The 27,136-nt window shown below is 41.1% G+C and overlaps 1 protein-coding gene and 1 pseudogene across 6 annotated transcripts in view; one reads left to right on the top strand and one right to left on the bottom strand.

Annotated features, from left to right (window-relative positions):
- Positions 1-27,136, top strand: part of mdga2a (MAM domain containing glycosylphosphatidylinositol anchor 2a) — a 216,447-nt gene that overhangs the window by 23,496 nt on the left and 165,815 nt on the right. The gene's annotated exons all lie outside the window — the stretch shown is intronic.
- LOC123977426 overlaps positions 20,588-27,136 on the bottom strand; it is a 7,614-nt pseudogene continuing 1,065 nt past the window's right edge.

Here is a 27,136-nt window from a genome sequence, read left to right as displayed (position 1 = left end):
AATCACCGGTGAACACCTTACACTTTCTGTCACAGCTGCCAGAAATAAAACAGCTGGATGAGTGATTACCTGGCTCACTCTCTTTCTCGTCTTTTTGTTCCCGCACTGATCGTTCTGCTAAAGCTCTGCTTGGTGTTTGGCGGCTCCTCAGTTGGAGAACTGAGGGTCCTGGCCTGTGAGGAGACAGAACAGGTTGCTACGCTCTGACAGGTATCTATAGATGGCATTGACTTTAAATTAAAGCGGAGTGTGAGGTGATCAATCATAAGAGTGCACTCCGGACACAGCTGCTGTGTGATGCATGGGCTTCCCCTTCCCTGGCTTCACGACAATGCACAGCGATCAGAGCTAAATTACCCCAGCGACCCACGCTTCTTCTCCTCTCCCCAGTTGTCCTCCCTTTCTGCACACTGCCAAACCCTCCCATTTTACACCCCATGGAGCAACACTGTTTACTACACACCTCAAACAACCACTTCTAAAATTTTGCAGTTTTTATTCTGCAGTATACAGGATGTGCACTATATGATGGGGGCGGGGGGGCACTGTTGCTATGCGTGTGCATGTAGCTTTAGCCCGGTAAATTGGAGGTTACGAAGCTCTCTCTTTGATGGCTGCTGATGAGTGTGATTGAAGGACCATAGTATGGTTTTTGCACATTTATCACATCTAATCACACATACTTAACATTACTGCTACCACTTTTAGCACATAGCACACTGCACAAGTGTAAAAGTGAAGTTATGTGCTGGACTATTTGTTGGCTGTGTGCAGTGATTTCATGGAGTCTTTGCTGGTTATCTCTTTGCTGGTTATCTCGCAACCTCAAGGTGATGACAACAGTCCATGAAGTCACTGCTCCAAGCCAGTGAATAGTCCTGCACATAACATGTCAATTAGTGAACTTCAGAGGTGCTGGTAGGTGGATTTATTTGGACCTTTGGACAGAGTCCAGCTAGCTATTTCCACCTGCTTCCAGTCTTGCTAAGCTAATGGACACTCAGCTCTATTGCTATGCTCAACATACAGACATGAGTGGAATCAATCCTTTAATCTATCGGCAATTAATAATTTATAAGCATGATTTCCAAAATGACAAACTGCTTCTTTAGGCAGTGTGGGCTTAAAAGTTTGTTCCAAATGGGATGACACTTGTTTTACTGATAAGAGTAAAATAATGTCTTAAGTAACTGGCTGATTATAATCTTGTAAAGAAAGAAAGTGAATAATCACAGCTAAAGACAAAAACGTTGCAGAAAACATGCTGCATTAGGATAAGTGATGAAGGAGTGGTGCTCAAAGTAAAAGTCCTATTCTGTTTTGCAAGAGACGATGCTAGGTGACAGTCATAGCCAAGGTTAAGTTGACACAGAAATGCGAGGCTGTCCATCCAAGAAAAACAACAGAACCAGTTGTTTCAGCAAAATGCCACAAAATAATACATCAAGTTCAAGTGACAAAGCCCTCTAGCGACTGTAGGAATAATGACTATAGTCTATGTTTTTTGTTGTTTAATTTGGAGGACTCAAACAATACAGCCTTTCTAGCACTCTTTTTTCTCTCTATCTTTTTATTTTCCTCCCTCAAAATTTTTATACAAGACAGGTAACACTGCTCAATTTCATGGTCTAATGAGCCTCTCATCGCATGAGGTATCATACTGGCTCACAACATGTCAAGTTAGTTATGGGAAGGGGGAGAATAAATCTTTATTTCAATTAGTTTCTTGTACTAACTGGTGTGGAAGACTGCCCTCTCAAAACAACTACCTGAGAAAAAGAGACTCTACATACTCTGAACATACACAGAATAAAGTTTTTTCTTGGCACAAAGTGGGATTGAAGCTTAACCCAAACCTGATAATAATATGTTGTTGATAATATGTTCATGATTGTCAGATTTCAGAACTGTAAACCCATTTTAACAATCTCACACAAAACGCATCAGAAATGTAAATAGAAGAAAGAAAAACACAAAAGGAGCATACATCTGGTTTCAGCAAACATACTCCCTTTTGAAAACTCCTCACATTTGCACACAAAACTCTCACTGGCAGTAAAAAAAACACACACACACACACACACACACACGCCCGAAGAAATTATGACACGACTCATAATCAGAACTGGTGAGCTGAGGTAAAGGCTAATGAGCCTGTGCACTGGTAATGCACCAGCACCATCTTCACCATTTTTCAGCCCCTGCTTGCTGCAGTAGCAGCAGCCTTGAAAAATATTCTACTGTATCCCTGTGTTATGTGTAGCCTACAGACTAGCCTGCTCAAATTTGCCGTGTCATGAGAAAAACACTTGTAAGGCTACCTCAATCCTGATGTCAAGGGTTGCTAGAAGAACTATGGGATCCTTTGTTCCTATTCGTGTCAGATACGATGAACTGAGAGCATTAGGGTGTACCCACAACACTGCACACTGTTATCATTCCTTTGCTGGAGCAGGGAGGTTTCTTATTTTAGATTTATTGGTGGTTTGTTAACAACTCACAAGCACATTACTGCCAACCGCTGGGAAACTCCCCATTTAGAGTTTCAAACACAGCTCAAATGGATTTTTTTCCTTTTCAGAAGCAGAAAGTTTTTCCAGTTGCTATAAAAGCACAATGAGGACAGAGGAAGAGGCCAGACATGCAAAGCCTACTTAGGTTATCTCCTGAATGGCAACTTATTTTTTCAAGTAGAAGGAGAATGTAATTCAGGTATGCTTGAATGGCTGGAGCCATGCGTGTCCTACAAACTAAAACAGGCAGACACTGAAAGGAAAAAATCTTATTTCTCCTGTGTGTGAAAATGTTACTGCTTCAAATGCCTATAGTACCCACAAGCATTGACTGGACACCCACAGAGAAACCGACAAAACATTCCTGTAAAGGCCTCCCTCTCTACTGTTTGACCTTTTTGCTGATTTAGCATGTCCTCGTGGACACTGTGTGTTTTGCTCCAAGACAGAGACATACATCGCCTGAGCGGACGTTCATGTGCTCTCCAACCCATTCATTCAACGAGAAGAAATCACATTTTCCAATTGTCTGCAGCAAGATGACGGAAATACATTGGGGGCAAGAGGATGTGTGTAGAAACACAATCAGCACTGAGCAGAGCCCACAAACGTGCTACCAAAGTGAATTTCATAGAAATAACATTTTCAAAGCACAATCTGAGACTTTTGACCTTTGTGCTGTGCTTGTGCCTTGTGCTTTTTGGTGGTTTAGGAGGAGCTTGATCCTGGCTGTGTTTGTCATATGCGTGTTTCACATGTTCCTGGAAGCACAACGCTGCTGCATTAATTACGGCTTTAATTGGGCGCTATACAAGTATACTAAGTTAAAAATATCTTAAATGTGCAACACATCTCTGCAGGGAGAATATGTCCTCCTAGGAAAATTATGTTGTAAACAAAGAAAAAAGAAACATTTAGATAAAAAATAGAACATAATTTCCCCTTATTGGCTATATCTGGGAGCGCTAGAATTCTGAAAGCGTATTTGTTGTTCTACACTTGCAACAAGTAAACGTCCTACCTTTGGGGATCACTCACTAATGCTGTTGGGAATTGCTTTATAATTTTGTCATCTCATCTGTTTGCCCGTTTTTATTTGATTTTTCATCCGCACTCATGATACAACTGTGCTATGATTAAACCACAGTTTGATTGCAAATGACGATCCAATTTGTTGGCTTAAAACTAATTTGGGAGCCATCACCAAAAACTTAATTAAGCACATTCACAAAACACTGGGGATGTATTACCAACCAAAAATCAGAAACAGCTGTCGGACGATCACAATCCACCTGGGTTTATTGGCAAGTCCACCAAGGACAAAGAGAGTGAAGTACAGTCTAATGTCATGATAATTAGCTGAAAAAGCAAGACTAGGCATCCTGCCTATGAAAGCAAGAGAGGTGCTATTAATATAACACGGAATAAATGGCCTTGGAAGACTTCATGGGGAATCGGAAGCTGTCATCCACTCCGCTGCTCATATAAGTCAGACTCATACAACCTGTGTAATTACCACATATAATTGCCACATTTCAAGGTTGTAATTATATTTCTATAGCAGTAATTATACAATCCCACCTTTAGTATGCACTGATACACTGCTCACATACAGTACATGCTCACATGCACAGTTGCACGTGTACACAAACACTAACTTAGCATTCAGAACTTAGAGAACATGCCCTTCTAAGCATGCCTGTGCGTAACACACACATGACACGATAGTATCATCTCTGCAGATGCGCATATCAAGTTGAATTTAAAAAAAAATTCCAAAAAATCTACAAAACATTTTTTTCCGGCTTTATTGCTGAAACATGTATTACCTATGACAGAACTCAGTCATTGGAAAAGGAAGATGGGGTTTTTGGATTAAAAACAGGATGCACTCGACCCTAACTACCGGATCAAGCCCCACTACAGGTGTGATGAACGCTCAAAGGAGAGAGCCGAGAAAGGAGCCAGGTTCGCCCCTCTTGGACTTCAGGCTGCTCCTAAAGGTCTAGACAAAGTGGGACTCATGTTGACCAAGCAATGGAAATCAGAGAATGTTGTGCCCACATCTTTAAGAGAGACCTGCTGAATTAACGTCCTGGATCAAGCACACACGAGAGGGGGGTGCCACGTTGTTTCTTCGGGCTGAGCCCGGCCAGGCTCCATGGCAAACCCGGCCACCAGGCGCTCGCTGACGAGCCCTCCCTCTGGGCCTGGCTCCAGACGGGGACCCCGGGCTTCCTCCGGGCAGGGTCTCTCCTCCTCTTCCTCGTTTTGTCATCAAGGGTTTTTGTGAACCATTCTCAGTCTGGCTCCTCACCTAGAACCACTTTGCCTTGGGAGACCCTATCAGGAGCACTAGGCTCCAGACAACACAGCCTCCAGGTTCACCGGGGCACACAAACCTCTCCACCACGATAAGGTTATGGTTCCCGGAGAACCGCGCATGTGGGCAATGATGGAGATACCTGGAATGGCGTGATTGGGAGGAACGGCCCCCCTGATCTGAACCCGAGTGGGTGTCTGTTGTTAGACTTCTGTGCTAGTCATGGATTGTCTATAACGAACACCATGTGTACATGGTACCAGATCACCCTAGGCTGAAGATCGATGATCGATTTTGTAATCGTTTCATCTGATTTGAGGCCGCATGTTTCGGACACTCGGGTGAAGAGAGGGGCGGAGCTGTCAACTGATCACCATCTGGTGGTGAGTTGGGTCAGGGGGTGGGGGAAGACTCTGGACAGACCTGGTAAGCCCAAACGGGTAGTGCGGATGAACTGGGAACGTCTGGAGGAGGCCCCTGTCCGTGAGATCTTCAACTCAAACCTCCGGTGGAGCTTTTCTGGCATCCCTGTGGAGGTTGGGGACATTGAACATGAGTGGGCAATGTTCAAAACCTCTGTTGCTGAAGCTGCAGCGGAAAGCTGTGGTCTCAAGGTCTTAGGTGCCTCAAGGGGCGGTAACCCTCGAACATCGTGGTGGATACCGGTGGTCAGGGAAGCCGTCCGACTGAAGAAGGAGGCCTTCCGGGATTTGTTGTCTCGGAGGACTCCGGAGGCGGTTGCAAGGTACTGAATGGCCCGAAGGACTGCAGCCTCTGCTGTGGTAGATGCAAAGCAGTGGGTGTGGGAGAAGTTCGGAGATGACATGGAGAAGAACTTTTGGTCGGCACTAAAGTGTTTCTGGAGAACTGTCAATCTCAGGAGGGGGAAGTGGGGAAGCGTCCAAGCTGTGTACAGTAAGGATGGGACCCTGTTGACCTCAAGGAACACTTTGAGGAACTCAACCGCTGCTCCTTTGCGTTGAAAGGAGCCAGTTGGAGTGGTTTGGGCATCTGGTAAGGACGCCTCTTGGATGTTCCAGGCACGTCCAGCTGGGAGGAGGCCTCAGGGAAGACCCAGGACTAGGTGGAGAGATTATATCTCCACACTGGCCTGGGAACGCCTCGGGATCCCCCAGTCAGAGCTGGTTAATGTGGCTCGGGAAAGAGAAGTTTGGGGTCCCCTGCTGGAGCTGCTCCCCCCGCGACCCGATCCCGGATAAGCGGATGAAGATGGATGGATGGATGGATGTACCTTGTTGCACCTTGTACCTTAAATTAAAGCATGCAAGCACTTTTGTATAAATGCGACAATAGCGGCATTATTATATTATATGTTTTGTTGCAATTAAGCAAAACAAAACCAGCAATATATCTGGATCACAACATTTTAGCTTTCTTTTGGTTGCATCTTTTTCAGTGTGAGAGAAGAGAAAGAGCTCACTTTATGTATGTATCATAAAGGACAATTATGCACTACTACTGATGTAATTAACATTGTGTGGTCTGAATGTTGATCAGTAAAACTAGAACTTAGTGCCAATGCAGAGTAGAAACTGTTCACTGGTTGGTTTAGAAATGTGGGGTGACCAATTGCAGTGTACACTGACGTTGGCGCTGTATTTCTGTTTTACTGTATGAATGTAATTGTGTCCCTGTTATTCACAATGTATCAGGTCTTTAGTTTGAATTGTACTGAGCTGTATGGCAGAATACTGTTCCTTGAGTTTGTGGAACCTTAGCGGTTTTTTAAATGACTTGAATGGCACAATATAGGTCCAGTCTAACAGGATACATATTGTTGAGAAATATTGTGAGCCAGGTTCAGGTGTGAAGAAGTTTCGGAGACTGATGAAGACTTAACATAGCATTGTTTATTGAGCCCGGCCCTAGAAGACACAGTGCCAGCATACAACATGTGAACACATCAAATGCCAACACCAAATCTGAAGGATAACATCTTGTGGTCCCTTTTATATTTCTGTCTTCCCCCTAGTGCCTGTACGTTTCTCTATTAGGTCACCTTTCACCTAGAACAACTATCTATCTGATGTTTAAACTCCGATGCTTCGTCATATTGGAATCTCTCACTATCCATAAGTTGTACTCTAATCTGTGGAGCCAGTGAGTTCATGTAAACATTCTTGTAAGACTCAGCCTGGTTAGATTCCCAGAGAACACTGATACCCTGCTAGCCTGATGTCTCTAACTAATCTGTCTATTGTTGTCTCCCTGACAAGGACAAGTACATGTGAGAAATACCAAAAGCTAGAATGTCAGAAAACACTTATGGGGTCAGCTAAATTACTCTAAGCTAGACCTATCTTACCTTTCCCTGTTACATCAACAAAGCCCCTTAAGAAATATTCAGTTTAAATGATGTCTTTTATTTAATCACCAGATAGGATAGCTCTTTCCCCCTCCTTCAGTATACCTGCCCTGTCCTCGTGTATTAATAATATTCAAATTTATTTATTAGGATAAACCCCTTAGCAACAGCACATTGACAAAATAAAAAAAGTACAATAATCTATTTGTCAACATACAGACAGACAAAAGATAAACACACACAGACCCAATAATACAGAGTAACAACAACAACAACAACAACAACAACAGGAAAACAAAAAAAAACAACACACATTAAAAACAATAATAATTACAGAAATCTAAAGAACTTCACAACCACTAGATGGTCAAAATGGCCAATTCTGATTTCTTACCTCAAGGTAGTAACAGGAACAAGATACATTTGTAAATAAGAAGGGTAATTGAAATTAATACACTTGAAAATAATTTGAAGCCAGTGAGTGTCTTCTTATGTTTAGAGACGGCCATTTAAGAGCATCATACATTGTGATGCGTGAGAAAGGGACATCCAAGGAAAATTCTGCAGAGTCTGTTATATGCTGTTTTAAGATGGCAAAGGTCTGATTTTACAGAGTTTTGATAAACAACATCACAATAGTCAAAAGTTGAGAGGCAAGTTTATTACGCACACTATGTGTAAAGCAGTTACGAGATCGATGTAGAACATTAATTCCATAGTTGGTTTTATGTAATACATGATCAATATGTGGTTTGAATGAGAGTTCAGAATCAACCCATAAATTTTTCAACTTTATGCAGAGGAGTACAATCAGAACAAGTTATTATACAAGAACCAGGTTTGGATTTGAGTTTCTGTCTGGTACCTAAAACCATAAGATATGACCTTTGTTTTGTTGAGCAATAGTTTATTATGAAAAGGCCAATCTTGTAATATTTTGAAATCATTCTGAAGACAAGCTTGGATTTGTGGAAGATCAGGTTTAGATGTTACAACAGTTATTGAAAATTGATGGTAAATTATTAAAGAGGTGGTATTATGCTTTTTGCCTTTTCCCTATCCTTTATTGAGTTACTGTATAGATCTTCTTGTGCATGTAATAGGTTTGAAAAGTGAAAAAGCCCAAAGTCCACCTGTGATGGACCACCGTCACTATGGTTGAGTATGCGCTGTGACTTCCATACCAATGAGCCTGGCTCTTTGGCGTTGCGGTCGCGTTGCATGTTTGGTACCCGTAGACCCGGGTTCAAATCCGGGTGGGGTTACTGCTCTTGCCTTTCTGTCACACCACCCCAAAGAGAGTTCCCATCTTCCACAGAAAACACTGCTCTGAACTGCCTGAAAACAGCTTGTTTGTAGTCCAGCCGTTTCCCTTTCATCCCTGTAACGTCACAGGGATGAAAGCAAAATGCACGTCATATAATGCTCACCAAGCGGCTAGTCCGACACTCCCTTAAAACCACTGGTGGAAAAACACTGAGCTGCAGCACACACCTCTCCTCTAACATAGATAGAGAAAAAAAGTGGTCCCAAAGTTGAGCCCGGGGGCACACCTCTTTGTTGAGTCAACAAGTTAGATTTATTCCTATGTAGGATGACACATTGTTTTCTATTGTGGAGATATGAATTAAACCACAGGACTGCATTTTCAGAAAGGCCAATAGCATGGAGTTCATCTAAAAGTAAATAGTGATTAACAAAGTCAAAAGCTTTAGTCTAGTCAATAAATATTGCATCTGTAAGTTCACCATTATCCGCAGCAGAGAACACATCATTGGTGAATTTAGATAGAATAGAATAGATACAGTATACTTTATTAATCCCACAAGGGGAAACTCAATGTTTTCACTCTGTTGTTAATTGTTAGTATTTTACACACAGGTCTAAAATATACACATGCACAAACAGGACCTATAGGCACAACACATGGAGAGATGTCAGAGTGAGTGGGCTGCCACTTGGTACGGCGCGCTGAGCAGTTGGGGGTTCCGGGGCTTGCTGAAGGCTACCAGTCTACACTGTATCGGTGATTTGAGCTGGATTCGTACCGGCAACCCTCCAGTTTTCAGCCAAGTCCTTATGGACTGAGCTACTGACGGAGACGATTGTATTATTTGATGGGGGGGAGTGTCAGTGGGGCGCCCGGGCCTTGTTGATGAGGCTAGCTGCAGACGGGTAGAAGCTGTTTTTGTGGTGAGAGGTTTTGGTACTGATGGACTGCAGCCTCTTGCCAGAGGGGAGAGTCTGAAACAGTTTGTGGCCGGGATGGGAGGCGTCAGCTGCAATCTTTCCTGCTCGCCTCAGGGTCCTGGAGGCGTGCATTTCCTGAAGTGATGGAAGATTACGGCCAATCACCTTCTCTGCAGAGCGAATGATACGCTGCAGCCTGCCCTTGTCCCTGGCAGTAGCAGCAGCATACCAGATGGTGATGGAGGAGGTGAGGATGGACTCAATGATGGCGGTGTAGAAGTGCACCATCATTGTCTTTGGCAAGCTGAACTTCTTCAGCTGCCACAGGAAGTACATCTGCTTCTTGGTGAGGGAGGTGATGTTCAGCTCCCACTTGAGGTCCTGGGAGATGATGGTGCCCAGGAAGCGGAAAGAGTCCACAGTGGCGACGGGGGAGTCACTCAAGATGATGGGGGATGGTGCAGCTGGGCTCTTCCTGAAGTCCACGACCATCTCCACTGTCTTCAGAGCGTTGAGCTCCAGACTGTTCACCAGATGGTGACCTGGTGCCTGGTCACCTGTAGGCAGACTCATCCCCACCAGAGATGAGCCCAATGAGGGTGGTGTGGTTTTTTGGGGACAGGGATGATGGTGGAGGCTTTGAAGCAGGCTGGCACATGGCATGACTCCAGTGAGGTGTTAAAAATGTCTGTGAACACCGGAGACAGCTGATCAGCACAGTGCTTCAGGGTGCATGGGGAGACAGAGTCCAGCCCCGCTGCTTTGCAAGGTTTCTGCCCCCTCAACAGTCTGTTGACATCCCTCTCCAGGATGGTAAGAGAGTGGGAGGAGGTGGGGGATGAGATGGTGGACTGTGGCCGGGTGTGACGAAGGATGTTGTCAGGTCTGTCCCATTGTCTTTCAAAGCGACAGTAAAACTGGTTCAGCTCATTGGCACAGCGTGAGTCGTTCATGGAGTGGGGGGATTTAGGTTTGTAGCTGGTGATCTGTCTGAATTCTCTCCAGACAGAAGCAGGGTCATTCCTTGAGAGCTGGTGTTGTAGTCTCTCTGCATACAGCTGTTTAGCATCTTGCACCGCCTTGCTAAACCTGTACTTTGACTCCTTAAACCAGGCTCGGTCCCCACTCCTAAACACCTCTTCTTTTTCCAACCTCAGCTGTCTGTGGGGTCAAACCAGGGTTTGTCATTGTTATAACTCAATGACAAATAAGTTCAGGGCAGATCCAGAGGAGATGTTTACTGTCTGTTAAACTTACTATTACTTGTCAATAGCAGTTTTCCAAGGAACATGTTTGTCAAGACATCAGTAAACTCAGTGTAGAAGAAATCCCAGGCCTCTTGTACATTAGGTATAAGTTGGTATCTGTCCCAGTTAATAGCAATCAGGTTATTGACAAATAAATCTGAATTCATTTTCTTGTGTTGTCTGATTTTGATAAGTCTTGGTGGTGATTTAGGTAGTTTGATTTTCCATAGTAGACTATCGAGTGATAACTAAAGCAGTCAGACATAACACCTACCCTTAGGAATCTAAATGCGTGTGAAACGAGTATCCAGTCAAGCAGAGACTGAGTTGTAGGGGTGATTCGAGTAGCCTCCTTAATTCGTTGTGTAAGATTTAAACTAATACTAAGTCATTTTTTTACTTTATCAGATGACTTATCTAACCAGTTTTTAATTGAAATCCCAAAGCAAGATAATTTTATTTTTACAGGACATGAAGTTGATAGTGGAGATCAGGCGATCAAAGGTTTCAGCTGGGGTGGTCTATATATGCTCCCAATAATTATACATTTATTTGCATGAAAAATTACCTTAACAAAAACACATTCAAAATGTAGAGGCTCTGTGGGTATGTTTAACTCAGATATCATCTCAGGGGAAACATATAGCCACACCTCCACCTCTGGAAACCCAATCAGATCTTTATAGGATATAATCTGGGAGATTAATTTCATTATCTGATATATTACTGTTAAGCCATGTTTCGGAATGATATTAGGTTTATGCAATACAACCCATGCATGAATTAGGTCAATTTTAGGGATAAGACTGCTAATATTTAAATGCACGATTTTTAATCCTTTATCATCATTCATTTGGACAGCAAATACTAGTAATGTTACTACTGTCACCGATCAAACATAAATTGTGTTCTTTTTAACAAGAATGTAACTGACCCTCAAGTTGTCTGTGTGACAATTACACTGTTTGATTAATTCCAAGCTGTTTGGTAATATGCACTACCTACGCACAATTAAAAATTTAAATAGTGAGGGCCCCAAGGTGGCTTCTACATTTTGACCCAATCTTGAGGCCCTCTCTTATAAATTGGGCGCCACAGCTCATTGTTACCCGGGTGGCGCCTAGCAGGTTGATCCAGCCCTACTATTAAGTGCAGTAAACATTGCTTTAATTTGTACTAGAGTTCACGCTTAGGAGTTGTGGTGAATAATTTCAAATTATAACAACATGCTTTACAAATGGAAGCGTTGTTATGACTCCTAACCTGAAGACCAACATGGCAGAGTGGCAGCCCCGCCTGGTGTTTTGTCCAATTAACATTAAAAACGTTACATGGTAGAAGATGGTTTTCAAACCCTATTAACACATTTAATTGATATTCTAGTGTTAGGTGTTTAGCGTTTAAGTTCCCACAATCAGTGCAGTGGTTTCTTTAGTGAGAGACTAACAGCTAGCCAACTGTTGAAATGTACTTTATAAATTGTAGGTCAACCCTGTAGATTGTTGAATCAAGATGGTTTCCCTGGCTTCTATATCAGACTGCTTTTTAATCATGACTTCAATGAGCCTGATCATTAATTGCAGCCTAATATACCGTTGAGTAGCGGTGTGCCAAATCATATCTGTATTATTTCTTATATGATAAAAAAAATCATATCACGATAATGGCAATATCCGTGGTGGAGGAGTTAGTTCCAAAAAGGGGAGCGACTTCAGTAGAGCAAGAATATTGTAACAACAACGGGGGCAATACACCACCTCAAGCAGAAGCACCCGGTTGAGTATGAGGGGAGCCAAAAAATCTGGCAACCACAAATATTTGTCAGTATTTTGGCATATTGTCAACAATATATTTATCACAGAAGTACCCCGAAACACTGATACACACTGCCCAACCCCTACTGTTGAGGGCTTCTTCTGTAGTGTGACGTCATAGCCAGCTGCACTCACATTTGTTGCAGCAAATGAAGTGATTTCTTTTGCAGCAGTTGTAACACATCTTTATCCCGCTGCACACGGCTCAGCTCAGAGGTGAAACGTTCTGCAGGATGAGAGATCAGTAACTTCCAGTGAATAAACCTGCCCATATCTCAGGGCACTGGTTACTGGGCCTCTGTGTCGTGCTCTCTCTTTCTCTGGCGCTCCTCAACTCGCTTGCTTCAGTCACTGCTTTGATTTGTCTCTTTCAGCGTTGCCTTGCCTTGATTACTGTCCCAGTCACTCCCTCTTGCTCCCCAGTCTCATTGTTCCCCTCTCTATTTGTCTCATCTTATCTCCCCCATCCTTTTTCCTCCCTTAACTGTTTCCCTCTCTAACTCATTCTCCACGGCCTCTCTGTCTCTTTATCTTAACCCCTCCATCTCCTCCTCTGCCCCGTTCTCATCAGACAAACACAGAGAGTGATGCACAAACACCATCCCTCACATCTCCAATGAGTACCTTGTTATCATCTTGTCCCCACAGCGGCTTTCTGTCTGGCTCCGTCTCAGCTTGGATTCCGTCACTAATGGGACCGCATCATTTTCGACAGCTGCAATTCCTCAGCGCTGACAAACAGAGATGTGGTGCAGCGCTGCGAACGCAGCTCAGAGGGATTGTAGACTAATGCCTCAGTCTGATTTACACATTTACAAAGGCCTTTTTAAAACATCATTCCCCTTTGACACAGACAGGCTGGTTTGGTATAGAAATGCCACATGGCCTGCAAAGGCAACATATGTTTATATAGCTCACTTTCCCATATTTTCCTTTTCAATCTCTAGTCAGAATCTCTTCATGTTGCCTCATCTCACTGCCTTCTGAAATGTCCTTTTTTTATTTAAAGTAATGCCAGCCACAATGTCAGTATCAGGGAACACAATGCATGAAATATGTATGAGATTTGAGAGTGCAGTGACAACAGACAGTAACTTGTCAGTGTGCTATTCTAGGTTTAGACATCTTAGAAGTTGGTATAAGACTCCTCAGGCTCCTCAGATCTGCAAAAAAAGCAGCTAAGTGAAACTTCATGAAAGCTTCAACAATAGCACATGTTAGAGTTTGCCTGCCTTCGATCTTTCAGCCCGCTAATCGTTTCCACTGGGTCCTGCAGGGCAACAACAAAGACTCCCAGAATTTGTATGCCAATCTGTTATTTCTTTTGATTGTGTCCTTAACTGAATTTACTTGTTTTTGCGAGCGCTGCTTTCATCTCTCTCAAAAGGGGCACTTAACAGCTGACTTGCTTGCTTGTGACCCAGGACAGGCTTTGAAAACAGAAGCACGCCACAGATTGCGAAATCAAATGATCTGAAAACTATTTCTGTTGTTGTGTTTTGTTCCTGTTGGTTATTAGGCCATTTAATTATGTTGGCTACAGTATGTTAATTATTCAGCTTAATACCCATTCTGTATTAAAGGATGGTTTCACATGTTTTCCAGTCTGTCTTAAACAATGCTCACATGCCCATATGTACATTTAAGTTAAAGGATGGTGTTATTATTTCTTCTCTCCATTCTGGCTATGAAGAGATCCCTTTCTAATGTGATTTGAATATAAGAGAGTGGGGATAAAATCCAGTCACAGTATGTGCAAAAATGCATTCCACAGTTCAGTGACTTCAATGAGTCTTCAACAGTCTTAGGTAGACAAATGAAGTGCAGTCTTTTTAGTACAAAATTCCCTTTTTATGTGTCCCCAGACAGTGTTTCTTTGCTGAGATTCTGCAAAAGGGATAGTAACAAAAAGAAGGAGGAATTTTGTATTGAAAGACTGTAACTTTTCCTCTTTTCTTTTCCTCTCTTTATTGAAAGGCTCTTAGCAGAGTTGCTAGATGTCTTAGCCAGGCATGACATAATGTGCTATTTTCAAAATAAGTTGGGCTACTCACAAATGCCATCAATTTGTATGAGTTGTACTATACAGTTTTTTGTTTTTAACACAGGGCAAATATTTGTATATGAGTGTCAGTGTTCCAGGTATAAAAGAACCATGTTGATGATTGGTGGATGTAAATAGAAGGTATAATGTCATAATCAGCGTTACAAAGTAACGCGTTACTGTAATCAAATTACTTTTATCTGTAACGCAGTGATGTAACGCATTACTGTTGACAACTTCAGTAATCACATTACAGTTATTTATAAAATCATGGCGTTACTTGCGTACTGGTTCTTCAGCTATCCGCATAACGGGAGGAGAGAAAAACAAATCAAATGTCCCTTTTCGTGCCTGTTTGCGTAACACTTTTCCGACCTCACTTTTGACTTTAGCGCCAGTTCATGAGGACACAGAAATGGCAGAATGGCTAAAGATGTCTTTCGAGGGGTGGATATTCTCATTACTTCATATCGCAAAAGGACAGTGACACCCTCGCCTGGGCAGTCTTGAGCTTACCTCTGCTGATGAGTTATAACCACTCTTTGATAAGCATGTCCAGTAAGAGGGAAAAATCTACTTTAAAGCCATAGTTTGGCAAGTGAGCTACATTAAGTTTATTGTGTGGGTTTGGTCTGTTAAATGCACAGTTCAAAATACATTTCATATGCTATGTTTTCTCTTTGAAGTCTCACCATTATCTGATATTGTTGAGGGCCAGTGTCTTATTTTTTATTGATATTATTTTATAAACTTTTTATTGTTATTGTGCATCATAGGTGATGTTATGCAGTAATCCAACTGTAATGTAACTAGTAGTGTAACAAGTTACTTTCAGCATTGCGCAATCTAGTAAAGTAAGGCATTACTTAAAAAGAAAATGTAACTAATAATGTGTAATCCATTATCTTTTTTGAGTAACTACCCGAACATTGGTCATAATGGATTGAGTGAGTTACACTGTGGACTACAACTTGAGCCCTGTTTTTTTTGTTCGTATTTGTTTACATTTTGGCAAATTTCCACAATCTAATAAATGTCAAATTAGCCGTTAGCAGTTCCTGTTTACAGTGTAACCTTGGAACTATCACTGGAGTGCTTTGATATTGATGAAAACAAGTTACAAGGTAGTTTATTTGTCATTATACAGTACAAGGCTGTATGACAAAACAACATTTGTAGTTCCTTCATGCTACACACACAACATATAATTAAGTGTATCTTAAAATATGGTAACATAAAATAAAACAATACATACAGTTATTTATATACATATATCCATACACGTATACAGCAAGAACATTCTGCAGTGCATTTTTTGAATTTGCATCTGGGGTGAATGTAAACAGCAGCAACCAGATGATAATATGGTTTCATCTTAGCAATAAAAAAATCTGTCATTTGGGAAAAAGAGTCCATCTTGACTGTGTTTGAGCACCAAGCAGTTAGTTGTTCTGTGATTTGTGAGGCAAACTGCGGCAATCGGACACAAGAGGTTAATTTGACAAACCAGGACTCACATTAGCGTCAGATTAACTTTAGGATGCATTTTTGTACAGAAAGAGGAGTGTGGATTTTGCCCACTCATACCAACTTGCAGTTAAAAGTATAAAAGTGCTTTTGTTTTTTTAAAAGTGTTTTTCCCTCCAAAGACAAAAGCCTATCGTGTTCACAGAAAACTCAGTCTCGTAGGTTGGACTGGCGGAAGATGGCAGCACCACTCAGAGAGAACATTTTAATTTCCTATTTGCGGGTATTAGACAGCTCACGCAGAGAACTGAGGAGAGCTGTATGTAAGCTTATCGTGTTTGAAGAGAGGCAGGTACACTGATCTGTGTTAATAACATAGTGGTAAAAGCCGCTCAGCCAGCCAGCGGTTATGGCCTGCCAGCATATTACCAGTGACATCACAGATCAGACTGCATTTGGCTCCGCTCGGCCTGCTCTCATTAGAACAGACATTCTAAAGGAGACGCTGCTGGTCACATACACACTGCCCTCTAAAGTACAATCGAGACAATGCTTTAAAACTGTAATCAACGAAGTCGGAAATACTAAAAAGTATTAAATTGCTGTATATACTGTAGATCAGACTTCCATTTCATATGTTCATGTTTTATAAGGCTTCAGTAACCTTCAGTAACGCCAAAACCAAAGGAGCACACTTCAACAATCAAAGGAAAGATCAAATATTCCATTCGATGAGTTTACCTCAGCCTCACAGTTCAGAGAGATGACTCTTATTACTCTCATGACTCCGGTCTCATTGAACGTTGATTTTCAGCCACTGTGTGTTCTGGTGGTGGCCTGTTTGTACTTCAGTCATGGGATCTCAGGCTCTCATTGGTAATCTTATTTTAATCAGGATTTGCAGAAATACTTAAATTTATAGCTGGCCGAAAGTCTCTCGGAGCTTCTTGGCGCATGAAAAGAGCCGAGTGTTAAATATTTCAATAAACAAGTAGATTTTAAATATTTCATGTGTAGAACGATTGATATGAACTGAAACTACTTTATTAAACATTAAAGGCCCTATGTCCATCTGAACTATACAGATTCACTGGCTTTCTCAGAGCATTGCTTGTGCCACGGCCTCTTTAGCTGCATTTAAGCCAGAACACTGGAGAAACACATGCAATGCTGTCATGATTGTTAGTGCATTTATACATCATGGGAGGAGGGAAAATTTGCTTAATAGGAATCTGTTCTCTCTCCCAGGCATTTTCCTCCCTTATCTCACCCTGCCACTCCCCTGCCACTCCTTTCTCACCAAACACTGCTCTCTCTCACTGGGGTGAATATAGAAGAATCATATTGCGTAGGATTTCAAAGGGTGAAAAAAAGAACAAACGTTCAAGAGTGTGGGATGCGGCCAAGTGGAAAAAAATGGCTCTGCACGGTTTGGGAGTAGCAGGAGAGGAGTTTATCTCGTATCCTGCCACATCTATGCCTTTCTGCAGAGACTCAGCCCTGCAATATTTGGCTCGCTAAATACACTGCAGTACTGATTCACTCTGATAAAACACAGTACTCTTCACTAGTGTATAAATTCCAAACTTAATTACTCTGAGCTGAAATGGAAATGAACTAAATTATGAAGATATTGCCTCATATTTGCCCTTCAGTCTTTTTTGTATCTAATTAAATGCATCTCTTTGTCTTTTGCCAACATTTCCCAACATTGTTTCCATTCTGAAAGTAAGATGAAGAAAAATGAAATAATGTAGAAATAAAAATTTTTTTTAATTATTTATTTGCAACTGGATTTTACTGCATACATACACAGTAATTGAAGCTAAATGGATTGTTTTGTAATGGTCAGAATAATACAGGAACTTTGCTGATGCCATCCATCCTTAATACCCATCCAGTTTGAGTATTCATGGAATTTGCTGAGTCACAACTGAGCACCACGATATTTAAGCTAAAAAGTTCAAGAAATAAAATAAGCATAGCCTTAGTACTTTTTTAACTGGCATTTGTATACACTGTAAAATGGTAACTCTAAGTGAATCAGTACTTCAATATTAAACAGAATGTCCAACAAGAATGGTCACAATAGAAGCAGCAGAGCCAAAGATAACTTGACTTGAAGCCCATATGATGGGGCCACACTTCCCTAATGCAACCTAAGATTGTCTTTCGTTAGACCCTTTGTGCCTTGTAAACATCCACGTCAATTAAACTTCATGCCTCCGGTTTGTAACTATGAATTTGTAGTCTCCGAACAAGTACATTTTATTTGACACTTAAAATCTGTGGACTTTGGATAGTTTGTTGCAAAGTGAGTGGCGTAGTCTACTCGATAATGTCTGCTCACGAGGGGTTTGATGAGACACATAATCCACGAGATTGAGATGAGACGAGATTTTAGCACTATTTTTAAGAAATCTTTAATTCTTATTTATATGAAAATTTTCAGCATTAAAGGGGCAATATGTAAGTTTTTCAAAGAAATTCAAATCAAATTTTAACTGCCTTATTGTCAATGGGCTCAAAACTCCCTCAGAATTGGCGCATACGCCTCTGTTTTCTTGTTTTCTTGTATCAGCCACTATTCTGCTATTATTGTGTTGACACCGGATCGGATTTAGCGCTTTGAGCTATCCCGAGCCTCTGTCGTTCTATAGTGATAACACAGCAGCTAATGACATGCAGTCCACTAACACCACAAAACAACCGGCTCACAGCAAAACACAGATTCCACGTAAGGATGCAAAACAACAATAAAGGATTATGTTTATGACGCCCACCAGACCAAACAGGTTCAGATGATGTCGAGTAAAAACAAAGCGAGCATTAGTAAAGCTGGAGAAACACAGAGAAAATCACGTTAGCTCACCAGTTAACGCCGAGTAGTTGCTAATGTTATCCGGTGCAAAGTTATATCGCTTTCCACATTACTTCACCAACTAATGCGACCCATGTTACTATCCTGTGTACCACTGTTGATTTAGCCTGAAATGATGTAACGGCAAAAAGCAAATGTGGAGCGATTTGTTTACTAACGTTAGCCTATAGTGATGCAGCCCGGAGCAGCCAGCTAACGCTACAGTAGCTCGGACCTGCCGCTGTTTGCTTCGTAACATTTAGGTTTATTGTGGTTTTACCAATACTCAGGTACATAGCTTCTCCACCGCTCCGTCGCTGTAACTAACGTGACCCACATAATATACAATACTGCAACTTCACAGCGACAACAACCCTGAGGAAGAACCATGCACAAACACTACAGTAAAGTTACTTACTGCGGACTTATTATTATAAAATGTGACACAATGTCGTTATAATTTTCAGTCCAGCTCACTAACCATTTCGTTACCATCCAATACATTTAGCTGTGCTGATATTGCTGAGCCTCCGGTGAAAGATACATAGATAGTAAAGAAAGTTACTCAAAGCAGCAGGCGAGCTAACCGTGTAGCACGACGGCATGCAAAAATGCAGTAAATGCAGTAAATGTACTGTTATCATGTAACGAGCATGGATTAGTTCAACCTGCAGCTGATAAAACTATTACTGTAACGTTGCAGAAGGGGTTTACCTGAGTTTCCAGTAAATTGTGTGAAGCTGTCTCCCTGTTTGTCTATAGCCGCTGTCACTCTGCCTTTTTTCTTGTGCCGATATGTGGCTCGCTGCACTGAATGAAAGGTACGGAGCGCCGGTGTTGATCTGTCTCTGAGACGGGAACGTTGTAACAGAGACTGAACATGTCTGAGTGAAAAGCCACAGCCTGCATGCTGGTGTTTCTGCGTTTATTGCAGGATTTCTGTATGAAAGTGGTTGTGTTTCGGATTATGCTCACTCACGCCTGGTTGCAATCGTAAAAAAGCACCGCTAGTGGCCGCAGGAAACTCCATAATGCCCCTTTAAGCACTTTATTTCCTGCATTCTGATGAATGTTTTTGCACCAGTTTATGGTGTCAATTTATTTATTTAGACAAACACAAAATGGTACAACTCTGTCATTCTGTGCTGCTCCCAGATCTGTTTCTCCTGTAGATCATCTTATTTAATATTTGCTTATGATTTCCTTTCCTCCTCTTTGTGTTTTTGTTTGGGGAAGTAACCTCTTTAAATGTGATTGTGGCAACTTTTCACCTCAGTGATAATTGTTTTAATTTGAATTCAGTTATAAACCACCTGGACTTGTTTCAGCAGCTTTTCTGCTCATATTCAAAAATTTCTGAACTTTCAGAATTTCTCCCCCGTACTGTATCTGTGTTCTCTGACATGTGCAGAGAAAAGTCATAATATAACGAGACTAACGTCATCATTTAATGAGAAGTCTACCTGCCCTTTACTTTGCTGTGCATTACGTTATAACGTTACACAGTTTGACACTGCATATTGCCTGTGAAACCGAAAGTAACTGAAACACACTGATCAGGCAGAAATCTCGCCACAAATCCACACACGTTAACTTCAGCAGCTTCCCCTTCAAACTTAGATCTGCCAGTTTTCATAGAAAACAAAATTTATGCACAGTATATTGTGCTGTCAAATAAAAGACAAAAGATTAAGGAAACCCATCATCATCTTCATCATCTTTATTAGCATACTGTCACATGAGGTATGAGGTATTCATGTCAGAATCAAAACATACTACAGTAATCCTTAATCTCATGCGATTCTAGCAGTTGTACAGCTTGTTGATCTTGAGAATGTCGATGGTGGACACTCCCACTGTCTGCCCAATGGAAACGAAGGCGTCAGGGATGGGAGTGATGGTTTCCAATCTATTTTTTCCAAAGGCAGTTATACAGATTTGGACAATGGAGATAGGACAACGAGTCATTCAGAAATCATTAGGATAGATTTAGTTCAGCATTCACTGATTTGATTTGGTGTAACGTTTTTGTTACCTTACCTTCCATAATGCATTACAGAAGAGTAGTCATACATAGTGTTGAGATTATTTGTGTCCATCTTTTGGAAGTTATAGGCTAAACCTGGTGACAAAAAAATGTCAATAAATAGCTAACAGACCAAGAAATAAATCAATATGAATCAATCAATCATAAACGACGTAGTGAGATTTTTACCATTGAGGATGTTTTGCCAGTTGATTGTGACATGCTGGTCACGGTCGCTCCGAGTGTGTTCGTGGTAGAAGCCGAGCGCGTGCAGCAGTTCATGCTGGATGATTCCGTTCTGTATGCAGCCACTCCTCTGCATTGACACCAACTGCTTGCCTCCAGTACGACCCATTAAAGAGGCACAGCTAATAGTGGAGAGAGTGAAAGAGAGACAGAGACTATTAAAATGCTTTATGCACTTTGACATTTGAGTAATAAAATAATATCATCGACTCTGTTTTTACATTCTTAAATAATTTACTTTCTGGTGATGTTTGGTAAGGTTAGCATCGCTGGGAGCTGAATTGAGGCTGTCAACTATAGATCATCATTCAAACAGGCAAAAACATCTGTTGTGAAGCTAAACTGGCAGTTCTTCTTGATTCTAAAGCTCTTGTTGTGAGCTGATGGTCTACTCTTGACTGAAAGGTTGCGGAAATGACTGACAAGTGTTTGGGTAACTAAAAAGAAGAGGGCTGGATTAAAAAAGCACTTCCTGCCATTGTTAAGCAAGAATGATTCTCAAAGATGCATGTTGCAGCTTAAACCTATGTGTGCATGAGACAATGGGCTCCTGGACACAAACATGTGACCTCCATAGGAACAAAACCTCCAGACTGAAAGAAATGCAAAAAGATTACATACATTAGTCATTTGCTTCTGTCTGTGCTTTTTTTCTTCTGTTTGTGGTTGTTTAATGTCTCTTTGTAGCCATATTGCGCCTCTTTGTTGTACTGACACTCCTCTGCACAGATATTCTAAATACTAGCGCACACTCCACAACATAGAAAACCACCAAAGAAAGCCTGATATACAGAACTCTTCTGCTATCAAACTGGTTTAATTAGCTTCACTAATGTTACTGTATTTGAATGAAATGCTACTGGTGCCTCAATGCTTTATAGCTGTGATATGAAGGAAGAAAATCAACAACAATAACTATCAGGAGCAAGCAATTTTGACTTTTCATCAAGAAATGTAAACAGTCACAAGAAGACGCCCTGGGCTGCCATGGCTGCTCTGTAGGCCCGTTCAGTAATCCATCCACGCCAATGTGTAGCATCAGATGGGTGGGTCTACATCAAGGCCATTCAGAAACTTTGTGTTGAGGAAGTTTTTATTCACACGAGGACATCTTAACTTTTAAGTACATTCAGTTGCCTAAAGTGGAAAGCAAAATGTGATTCATGTGGTGCATAGATGGACAGGTTAAAGTGAAATAAAGTAATAATGTTTAAACATGTTTACTGTTCACTTTTCCCTTAACAGATTAATTATCTTGACTGTCACCCTTGTTTTTTGTACACTACTTGCACTTGTGTCCTTCTCCCCTTCACATGCAGGAGTGCCTCAGATATAGACTTACCCATTCATTGATTCAATGCTTAAGTACGACGTCTGAGTTGACTGTGGAATGAAGCTGATGCAGGTTTTGAATCCAATGCCCTTCATGGCCTGTACAATCGTATTCCTCTCAGTGTTTTCTGAAATGGTGAATAAAAGTAATTCATCATTAACATAATCAATGCAGTATATGAAGGAGACATGATAATACACAAAATCCAGCTCCATTAATCCATCCATCGTCAACTGCTTATCCTGTGTACAGGGTCGCGGGGGGGCTGGAGCCAATCCCAGCTGACATTGGCCAAAAGGCAGGGTACACCCTGGACAGGTCACCAGTCTATCGCAGGGCCACACATAGACAGAACCCACACTGACACCAGGAGAACATGCAAACTCCACACAGAAAGGCTAGGGCAACTGGGGTTTGAACCCCCAACCTTCTTGCTGTGAGGCGACAGTACTAACCACTGTACCACCACACCGCCCAGCACCATTAAAGTAGTACATTAAATAGTAAAACCTACCATATGCATCGCTTATAATGAATGGAATTTCCACTTTCCATTAGCAGACTTTGGCCACAGACAGGAGTTTGCGCCTTTAAGACACTTCATAGCATTCCTGGTTTTTGGAATCATCACATCTCCTTCCAGCAGAAAATCACTATATTCTATAGGAAGAAAAGAAAATATGCATTTTGATCTAACTCTCGGACCATCAGTAATTTCAAAGCAAGTTTGTCAAAAATGTGTTGCACTATATATGGTTTCTATTATTGAATATTGTAAGACTCTAATGTTCCCTCACTTTCCTTGTAATATGATTAAATTAATCAAATATCATGATTAAATATTCACCACTGTTCATCCTCAGAATAGTCGTGGAGATGTCCTCACTGTGAGCCTTACAGAGGCCCAGAAGCAGCAGCAGAAGAGAAACTGTTGTTCGGAGGTCCATTTTTGTCTGAAGGTGTTGATGCTCAAGATGTCGATTCGGAGACTTCACTCGTCTCACCGAGGACTGATGCTGAAGCAGCAGTTGTGCTGAGTTTATATGCAGGCTGTCGGGCTGTGTCTGTGTACAGAGATTAGTGGTAGGTGTTTAATGGGCTCTGTTTTAGATACACAGCTGATGGGAGTGCCCTGCCCACCCTGGCCCACTGTTTCCACAGAGGGATAATCTTATTCTGAGGGGATTACAATGACCACAGGCTGCTGTCAGCTCATTTAGCATCAGATTTCAGGTGGCCTTTTTAACCAGCAGGGGGTCCGCACATGAGATCTGGGCCTGTCTTAAAGTTTTATTTCAAAAATAACAGCTACACCATTTGAAACAAAGAATGCTATGTCCCTATTAAATATCTGCACTTTTATTTTACCAGGGTAAAATAAAAGTGTTTTTAATTAATAAAGAACGAATAGGGAGTGTTATTTTGTGTCTGTGGTGTTTTAAATTGATGAAATAATGATGAAATAATGAAACGATTAGTTGATTGATAGTACTGGATATTTTCATTATCGACTAAAGTAAACCCAAAGAGCTTTTCACTGAGTTTCAGCAGACAAATTAGAACAATTACAAAATGTGTGACAATCCTAAATACAATTTAAAAAGTAATAATTATTTATATTGATAATGAAGGGTTGTAGAAAATGGCATTGTTTGGGCAGAAAAAAGTAAACCCCATACTGATAAACATCCAGTCATTTGAATACTGTGAATACATTATTATTTGTTGGCTCTGAAGATTATTTGTTACCCCCAACATCTTTTTCATCTTAATATCAGTATTTCTTGGATTAATTTTTACAAAAAACAGCTTTATTATAAAGTCAAAATCAAGATTATTTTTTGATTTCTGTTTGCTGAGGGAGCTGCTCCACCACACTGAGCATCTCTTTGGTTTGGAGCTGCTGTGAGTTCACCTCTCACACTGCTGTCTTTTTGTTCTAGAAAATTACATTTTATTATGCCAAAGAGCAATTTATTTCACTATTGGTATCAGAACAAACTTGCTTTTTAATCCAAGTAGGAGCACTTAATGGCTTGATCACTAACACCTCCAGTGCTACAGGTACTATCAGTGAATCTCCCAACAAAAACCTTGTTTCCTGTTAAACTAAACAGCCACTTTGGCCTTTATAACCCTTTAGATTCTACAAAGAGCTTTTTAGTTTACACTGGATGTGACCGATTGTTCTATGGCTCTATTTAAAACGTGTTGTTCCAAATAATAATAATGGCTCAATTAGTGAGTGGCTATAAAGTCCTGGATTCATTATTGACGCGCTGCTGCTGCATCAGTGATGATCTCAGCTGGAAAGACCGGGCCTTGGCCTCCAGACTGAACAAAACACAGCCTTCTGAAAACTCAAAATCCAGAAATGGGTTGTTTAGAGAGATGAGTATTCAGATTTATTGGATGCCTCGCTAATAAATCATCAGCTTCCAGTGGATTGTTTACAGGAGAAGAGGGATGCTGTCTGGCTTCATAGTGCCATAAACAGTTTTAGGATCTGATTTCGCATGTCAAGGCCGACAGCTTCAAACAGAGATTCCATCACAGCAACCTTTATATGATGTGGTCCTCCACTGTACATCACAATAATGTGGCATTTATTATCGGGGAACAAAAATTGCACTGTGTGTGTGTGTGTGTGTGTTTGAATGTCTTAAAGAGAGATAGTCTGCAGGTCCTGGGTGTGTGAACTCCCTTCACTGCAAGCCAAATAAAACCCTATGGAATTGTAAATTTTACAGTGTTTGCTTGCATTATACATTTTGCACATGCACGGGTATACAGATATGTCCCTGTCTGTGTGTTGCCTGTATGTCCGTGCCTGTCCAATTCGGGTGATCTGTGTGGGTGCAAAGGTAATCCAATTTGTGTTTTAGAGACACAGCAAAGCACGAGTAATGCTCAGTGATGTATGACCCATCCATTCAGTTAAACTTTATTCCTAATGCCTCTCCAATGGCAGGGGGGAAGCTGATCTTATTCAACTGGATGTCAGTCTAGAGCTATCTACAAAAAAATGATTGATGTTTCATTTCTCCCCAAACATCTGCACTTTGTTAAGCAGAGGAGAGGCTACAAAAAACCATCAGTTGTCAGAGTAAAATTGTAGTATAGGCTTTTCCCAGTCTCATTTTTAACTTTGTTTTTCATTCCTTTCTCTTTCTTCTCCTGTACTTTTCTTTTTGATGGGTTCAATGGACTTCAACTTCAACTATGATTTTGCTCATTCCAGTATTTAACAGTTTTCAGATTATGTTTTATGTCTGTAATTCAACACGTTTCTGATTGTAGGGGTAGCACTGTTCACGTGTATTTTACTCACATAGTAAAAAATAGGGGTTAATTATGACATATAGTAGGGGCGAAATCCCACAAAAAATTCACAGTGTGGTTTGTACTATACCTCGGTGTTAGTTTCACGGTTTGTAAGTTTTTGGTTCAGCGGGGAAAACAAAAATTGTATTGTACATATGTTTATTGTAACAGTTAAAGCACTCAATAAGAAAAGATACAAACAGTACAAAAATTACACAAATGTCAGTAATGCTTGATCATAAGGCAATGACCTGTTGATATTTCCTGAACAACTGCAGCTTGCACTTCTTTAAACAGGACAGGCACAACACACTGACTAAACTGCACATCCACTGCACAAGGCTCAAGCACTTTCACGATATGATTAAATTTTGTATTCTCTACAACCAAGTATGGTCAAATATCTGCAGTGATAAACACAGTAGTAGCCTATTCGTTATTATTTTGGCACGGTCTGAATCTGCAGTGAGAGGCTGCCTGAAAGATGTGGGGAGCAGGACTCGCCTTCCAGTCTTGTTTCCCACCAATCAACACCTTCGGGTGATGATGTAAATGTCGGAGTAATATGAAATTTTTTAGAAAAAATAAATATAAAACTGTTTTTAAAGTTTTATTTGCAACAGGATTTTACTGCATACAATAAACAGCTGTTCCTAACAAATGAAGATAAATGGATTGTTTTGTAATGTTCAGAGTCATACAGGAACTTTGTTGATGCCATCCATGCTGTTTCTATGGAAACATAAAGAACAGTTTGGGTTTTCATTTGCTGAGTCACAGCTGTGCACCATGATATTTAAGCTAAAAAGTTCAAGGAATCAAAACAAGTATAGCCTTTGCACTTTTATAGCATTTATAGCATTCATAGACACTGTAAATTATAACTCTAAGTGAATCAGTACTGCAGTATTTAAACACAATGGCCAACAAGAATAGTCACAATTGAAGCAGCAGAGCCAAAGATAACTTGCCTTGAAGCCCCTATGATGGGGCCAGAATGCCTTGTAAACATCCACGTCTAGGGATGCAGCAATGACCGGATTTCACCATTAACCGCGCTTTAAAACGTCACGGTTAATTAATCGTAAAGGCTCCTCTACACCGAGTGTTTCTGTTGCACGGAACGAAACTGTGGCAACTTGCACAAAATAAAAACAAAGTTACAGTAGCGGTGCACCAGCGTAAGTGTCGTGCTTATCAGAGGCTACTGTACACTGGCGAAACCAGAGAAACGGCCGAAGTCGGCAGTGTGGGAGCATTTCGGGTACACCAAGTCTGACCAGGGTGTCACTGAAGATGACGGATCACCTGTTCAAAAACTTGCCGTTAAAAGGCTCCTGCTAAAGGAACGAATAACTACATTAAACTTGATGAAGCACCTGCGGGATCACCACCCAGCTTACACTAAAGGTAGGCCTAATAC

The sequence above is a fragment of the Micropterus dolomieu genome, linkage group LG10, assembly GCF_021292245.1.
Source record: "Micropterus dolomieu isolate WLL.071019.BEF.003 ecotype Adirondacks linkage group LG10, ASM2129224v1, whole genome shotgun sequence".
NCBI lineage: Eukaryota > Metazoa > Chordata > Actinopteri > Centrarchiformes > Centrarchidae > Micropterus > Micropterus dolomieu.
This window is presented reverse-complemented; position numbering and strand designations above follow the sequence as displayed.